General features: G+C 42.5%; 1 pseudogene; it reads left to right on the top strand.

Annotated features, from left to right (window-relative positions):
- The first annotated feature begins 333 nt into the window (after nucleotides 1-333).
- LOC114702936 lies at nucleotides 334-7,252 on the top strand (annotated as a pseudogene).
- Nucleotides 7,253-7,556: the final 304 nt, after the last annotated feature.

Raw genomic sequence — 7,556 nt, 5'->3', positions numbered from 1 at the left:
TAAAACTAAGTAATGATGAACTAGTTGGTTTGTATGCTCAACCTTTTTAATTTTAACTTCATTTTCTCATGTTTTTATAACTCAATATAAATGAAAAAATTCTATTTAGATTTTGCTTCTTTTTAATCTTGAATTTCCCACTTTTAGTAGTCTGTCTTGTAATGAGCTTTATAATTTATTTCTTGGTGATTTAAAATATGTCTCAGCATCTCTCAACCCTCATCAGAGAAGCTTCTCCTTGAGTAGGTGGCAATTAACACAGAAATTCTCATCTGGTCAAAGTGCAGAGAATAAGACCATTGTGTGTCAGAACATTTCCTGGGGAGACACAACATGAACATCTACTCACCCCAGAGAAGGAGCCCAGGACAGACCAAAGTACGGATACCACCAAAGTCCAACTTGGTGAACCAATGAGTTTTATTGGGGTTACTACAAGAATATGGGTCAGGGGTTACTTAGAGGAGCAGAAAGGATTCAAAGAGAGCTGCATCACCAAGGCCCACCCCAAATGGCTGCCTGCTTAGAAAAGCTGGGAACCTGGAGCACAATGCACGGCCTTCAGACAGCTCAACAGTTTGGGGAGTGTCGTTTTCCAAGGGACTCAGTTGGTCTAAACCCTTCCCAATAGCTCATGTTGTTTATGTTTCTTCCAGGCAGCTGCTCTGGAAGAATCATCTTTGCAGCTCGGCTTACGTAGGAGAGACTCGCAGCTTTCCCTGTTTACTCTGGCCGGGGGAGACCTAGTGAAGTTGGTCTGTTTCAGGGACCTTCTGGGGCTGTTTTGAGTTGTTTACCTTCCTGTTTAGAGAGCTTCCCTGTGGGGCTGACACGTTCCAATCTCAGAAGAAACTGTTGCACAACCAAGACACTGCCGAGTCCTTCAGCCCTGAATGGGACTTTCATGTCACACCTCTCCCCTCAAGGCTCAGGGACTTCAAGAAGGAAGGTGGTGAGTGATTTCAAGGGAACAGCGTTTTCCAGACCCAACAGGGCAGTTGTACGTATGAACTCATGGCAGTTGTGACAGCGTGCACAAGACCTACACAAGTTCAAGAGGGATGACATCCTAGTGAAGATGGGGAAAGGTAGACAGGAAATCCCATCCCCAGCCGAAGAGCTATGGACATCTGACAGGTGCTGGGAGAAAGGGAGTCAGTCTCCTGTATGATACGACTCACCCACCATGACTGGTTAGGGAAAAGAGAAAGAAACAGAGAGAGAGACAGAGACAGAGGCAGAAAGAGAGAGAGAGACAGAGACAGGCAAAGAGAGAGGCAGAGAGACAGAGAGAAAGAGAGAGAGAGACAGAAACAGAGAGGAACAGAGAGACAGAGGACAGAGACAGAGAGAGAGCTCAAAGTTGAGAGGGAAGGAATGGGAGGCGGGAGGGTGTGTTTATGGGAGGAATTGAGAGAGGAGTTTGAATATATTCAAAGTACATTTTATGAAACTCTCAGAATTAATAAAGCTGTTGTAAATAAATAAAATAAGCTTTGAAAGAATCAACATGTTCATTAGAATTGAAGCATGAAATGAGACTTTCCTAAAAGAATCCCACTGTGACTTGGCGGCTAGGTTCAACAGAGGGTCCAGTAGTGTGGAGGGCATTTCCCACAAGCTGAAAGGGCTTTAATCTGCAGCACGGAGAACTTGACGGAAATATATTTTAAATGTGTGATGAGATACAAGCATTTTACTTACAAATACTGCATCGGAGAGAATAGGGGAATAAGAACACTTCCATTTTGACTCCTTTCTGAGACTACTGAGGGAAACAGAGTCTTGAAGCGAAGGTAAGTAGTGTGATTAATAGTTACTTCACAAACCTAAGCATTCTTTTGTTGGTAACACTGATATTGAAGTAATTGTGAAAGACTAAAGGGCTGAGTGATCATTTTGAAAGCCAGTCTTTAATTCTTTATCTTCAACAAAATTTCAGTTTATAGATCATTTAAAAAATTTTTTGAATATTATGTGATGCTTACATCTTCGTGTTCACGATTGTGGAAGCCTCAGGAGATGGTTGGGTGTCCTCTACTGATTTTCACTTTTTCCTTTAAGGCAGGTCTCTCACGGATATAGAAGCTCACTGTTTTGGCTAGGCTGGCTGATTGGTGATGGAATCCACCTCTCCCCAGCCTCCATTCTTGGGGTTCCAGGCATGTGCAGCCCTGCTTGGCTTTTATGAGGTGTTGGGGGATTTGCAATCATACTCTCATGTCTGCACAGTAAGCACACATAGGTACTGAGCCATCCCCCAGTCTCCAAATACTATTTGAGCGAGAATAACAACATGACGAGTACAAAGAATTTCAGTGAATGATAATTTAAACAATTTGAAAAAGGTTGGCTGGTGATGGTGCATGCCTTTAATCCCAGCACTCGGGAGGCAGAGGCAGGTGGATCTGAGTTCAAGGCCACCCTGGTCTACGGAGCGAGTACCAGGGTACTCAGGCCTACACAGAGAAACTCTGTCTTGAAAAATCAAAAATAAATAAATAAATATGTCAAAGAGCTTAAATGATGATTTAGTAATAAAATCCATTTCTAGCTATGCATCTTATAAATATGATTTTTCAAAGGGTGTATCTGTAAAAAGACCAAGAATACAGTTGACATTAAACTTGTATTCTAGCATTAAGCATCATTCATTAACAGGGACATGAATTAATGTTTAAAGATGCTATTTACCCTACTGAGAGATTGACTCCCAATGTAATTTTTGTTAATAAGCTTTAATAAAAAATAATGCATGTACACTGTTTTGATCAATGACAAATTGATAATAATTAGACTGATAATGCAATCTGGAGGAAATTTATCTTGACTGAGAAGGATATTTTTGCTGCAAAGAAAGTAATATATCAGGAAAAAGATTTCCACACATAAATCACAGTGTACTTGCTTAGACTAGAATGGGAACGTGTGTTCTAAGAGAAAAGAGATTTGGGTAAAATTTTCCTGTTGTTAAAGAAGAAACATCATTTTTTGTTTGGTTGGTTTTTGGTTTTTCGAGACAGGGTTTCTCTGTATAGCCCTGGTTGTCCTGGATCTCGCTCTGTAGACCAGGCTGGCCTTGAACTCACAGAGATCCACCTGCCTCTGCCTCCAGAGTGCTGGGATTAAAGGCGTGCACCACCACCGCCCGGCACAAATGGGTTTTATGTGCCACGTGCTTTAGCTATGTGTCACTGTCTTGGTTTTCAGTCTTTCACACTCCTGCTGCCCTCCCAGGACCCCTTTGCCCACTGGCCCTCCCTCTCTCAAATAGCCCCTCCTTTTCTGATCACATGTACTCCCTTTCCCTTTCTCTCCACGCCCCAAGATGACTCCATTTCCACTTTCATAACCTATGTGCGCACACATACACACACACACACACACACTACACATATATACATACACACTACATACATACTCACACATTCACACTACACACACACAGACACACACACACTACACATACATACACAGACACACATACACACACACTACACACATACACATACACTGCACACACAGACACACACTACACACATATACACACACTATACACACATACACACACTACACACACATATACAAACACTACACGCACACGCACATACACATACACTGCACACACAGACACACACACACACACATACACATATGCACACACACACACACACAGAGACTTTATTTGTTAAAGAATAATGGAGTATCAACTTCATATGGTAATTAAGAATCTATTGTATACATTTCGACGTGTTATACAAAGGCTTAGTTTTGCCGGGTGGTGGTGGCACACGCCTTTAATCCCAGCACTTGGGAGGCAGAGGCAGGCGGATCTCTGTGAGTTCGAGGCCAGCCTAGTCTCCAAAACGAGGAAAGGCACAAAGCTACATAGAGAAACCCTGTCTTGAAAAACCAAAATAAATAAACAATAAAAAATAAAGGCTTAATTTTAATGGTCATTACTAAAATATGCCAGAGGGCATATCCTTTGCAATTATTTAAACAATAAAATGTCAGGTTGGAGAGATGGCTCAGCAGTTAAGAGTGTTTGCTGCTCCTTCAGAGGACCTTGGTTCAGTTCCCAGTACCCACATAGGACACCTGACAATTGCTTGTGACTCCCGTTCCTGAGAATTCAACACTATCTTCTGACCTCTCAGATGCCTGCAACACGTGGTGCACAGACAAGTAAGTGCACATGTGTGTGCATGCACAGAAATACACGCACACATAAAAAAATGGAAAAGGACATTAACTTGAATTTGTGGGGAAAGCACAGTTATTAAAAATATTTTGAGGAGTGAAGAGATGGCTCGGCTGTTAAGAGCAGTTGTTGCTATTCCAGAAATCCCCAGTTCAGTTCCCAGAACCCACACTGTAGCTTACAACCAACCATGACCCCAGATCTAGGGGATCTGATTCCCTCTTCTGATTTTTGAGAGCACCAAGCAGGTAAGCGATGCACAAAAATAAATGCAGGCAAAACACTCATGCAAGGGATGGGAGAGATAGCTCAGTGGTTAAGAGCACTGACTGCTCTACCAGAGGTCATGAGTTCAATTCCCAGCACCCACATGGCAGCTAACATCTGTCTGTAACTACAAGATCTGACACCCTCACACAGACATGCATACAGGCAGAACACGAATGCACATAAAATAAAAATAAATAAATTATTTAAAAAAGTATACTGTCTCTTTGAAAAAAATACTCACACACTACAATAAATGTAAACATATGTATTTTATATAAATGTATATAAAATATATATATTTGAGGATGTAACTTAAATAAATGTGAAATCACTGAGTGGAGGATGGAATTGGGGTCACTAACAAGGCTATGTTAGCTTAATGAGTCCACCTTAGGTTTTTTTTTTTTTGGTTTTTTTTTTTTTGGTTTTTCGAGACAGGGTTTCTCTGTGTAGCTTTGCACCTTTCCTGGAACTCACTTGGTAGCCCAGGCTGGCCTCGAACTCACAGAGATTCACCTGCCTCTGCCTCCTGAGTGCTGGGATTAAAGGCGTGCACCGCCACCGCCCGGCTCTTGGTTGCTTTTGAGGCTGGGTTTTGCCATGTTGTTTGGGGCTTCAAACTCATGAGTTCAAGTGGTCTTTCGGCCTCAGCTTTCCAAGTAGCTGAGACCGCAGGTACCTACCATGGCGCCTAGCTTTTTTGTTTTTTCTTAGTCAACAACCTTAAAAAACAAAATGAACAAAAAAAAAAAAAAAAAAAAAAACCCAGACACTTCACATAATTCTGCTTCTCAGCTGCTGCTGGCAAACTGGAATGTACCGAAGCCCTGGTTCCACCTTTTTCACTGGTCAAGCGCCAGTCTGCTGAAGCTTGGCTGCTGTCCGGTTAGGCAGTACATACCGCATCCGCAATGGCCGTCTCTCTGGCTTTTGCCTACACTAGCCTGCCTCACTTCTCTCTGGGTTCTGCTTGACTGTGATAGGCGTTTTAAATGCCTCACGTTCAGAGAGCTTGTTATTTCCCCTTGGGCTAGAGGGAGCCTATAGATAGCTGAATATTGATATTGCCTTATTGTAACCGATTACAAACCACTTTCGATGCAGTTTCATGATGGAAACTCCATGACACAGTTCATAAAATTGGCTAGGGCTTTTGGAGCCCCGGCAAAGGAAGAGGGTGTTTCCTTAAATTACTGATACGGCACAGCACAGGCAGGACATTTAAAGTGTGCTGAATATCTGTTCTAGTGAAGGATCTCCATGTAGCGTCTCAAAGATGACCAGGATCAAATAACTGATTGTATTGACTTTTGTTGGTGGTGTCTGACCGCCATGCTTTATGCTGTAACTGTCACGTTTTATTCTGTCCTTCATGAGATGTGCTCTTCTTTTCTGTGGGGTTAGCCTCCTGGTTGAGACAATTTCAGTGGCTCTAACTTTTTTTTTTTACATCTATAATTTCTAAATATGGCTGAAAGACTTATTACATTGTGATTCTACTTACAGGGTTACTGCTATTATACTTTTAATTTTCCCTCTCTCTTGCTCTGTCATCGATAGGAATTACTTTGACAGTAGTTTTTAGGGGACACCGACTTTTATGGTAATCCCATCGTGCCTGACATCCGACATAGGACTGTCTATATAATGGCCCCTGTTGTACAGTGTCAGAATCACAGGAAAAAAAACAATAACAAAAACACTTATTTCAAATCACAGGAAGAAAGGGACATTTTATCTGAACTAACTCTTGGAAGTCTTATTAAGAAGAACAAAAGAGCCGGGCGGTGGTGGCACACGCCTTTAATCCAAGCACTCGGGAGGCAAAGCCAGGCGGATCTCTGTGAGTTCAAGGCCAGCCTGGGCTACCAAGTGAGTCCCAGGAAAGGCGCAAAGCTACACAGAGAAACCCTGTCTCGAAAAACAAAAAAACAAACAAACAAAAAAAAACAAAACAAAAGAAGAACAAAAGATCCATCTACATAGTAGAGTTTATACATCTAAAAGGGATGTGTGATGTAAGGCAGGGTGGTAAAAATATAAACTGGTTTTCTAGTGATTGGGAGTGGGAAAGTATTTATGCCTCTCTAAACTGCTAATTCGAGCTGCCATCTTGCATCCCAGTGTGTGTGTGTGTGTGTGTGTGTGTGTGTGTGTGTGTGTGTGTGCCTTATCTCAGCTGGTCTACCCCGAGACCCCTGAGCACGAACCCTAGCGCTCACATGCGGACCCATTTCCACTACAACAGGATGAAAGAAATGACCACGAGCCAGGAAAAACTCGCCAAACTGCGGGCATGATTGCTCATCAGTGTGCATGAGTGCAAAAAGACCTGCTTGTAGGAAGAAGGTGGTTCATAGAGCAGCGCAGCAGACGATAAAATACTGCAGTTCTCCTTAAAGAAGTGAGGGGTAAGCAATATCTCTGCTATTGAAGAAGTCAACACATTTACATACCAAGGAACGGGGATCCATTTTAACAACCCGAAAGTTCAGGTGTCTCTGGCGGCAAACACCTTCACCATTAACAGGCCACGCAGCAGCTGACAGAAATGCTTCCCAGCATCCTAAATCAGCTCAGGGCAGACAGTCTGACTAGTTTAAGGAGACTGGCTGAAGCTCTGCCCAGTCTGTGGATGGAAAAGCACCATTAGCTCCTGGAGAGGATGGCGATCACGAAGTCCCAGATCTGGTGGAGAATTTTGATGAGCCTCCTAAGAACGAGACACACGGAGTTGAAGCGACTTCTGAAGATGGTGACACTTGCCGAAGTTGCTAGAGCTGCTATTTTATATCATGACAGCCTTTTAAAATTCTTTTGCTTGTGTGGATCTGATAAAATCTAGATCTCTAATATTTCTAAGCCCAAGCCTCCTGGACGCTGCAGCTCTTTTCCGTTTTTTGCTCATACACAATTCATTCTTTGTGGCAAATTAACCCTGAAGAAACCTGGGGACAAAGTTTGGAAAAGGGTTAATAAAAGTTCTTTGCCTAGTTAAAAAACAAAAAGCTACCAATTCATTTTACGGTATCATTTCATGAACTTATTCTGACTACAGACAGAGCTTCCCCCGTGATGTGGA

Source organism: Peromyscus leucopus, chromosome 11 (assembly GCF_004664715.2).
Source record: "Peromyscus leucopus breed LL Stock chromosome 11, UCI_PerLeu_2.1, whole genome shotgun sequence".
NCBI classification, from domain to species: Eukaryota; Metazoa; Chordata; class Mammalia; order Rodentia; family Cricetidae; genus Peromyscus; species Peromyscus leucopus.
The sequence above is the reverse complement of the archived record's forward strand: the minus strand, read 5'-3'. Positions and strand labels throughout refer to the sequence as shown.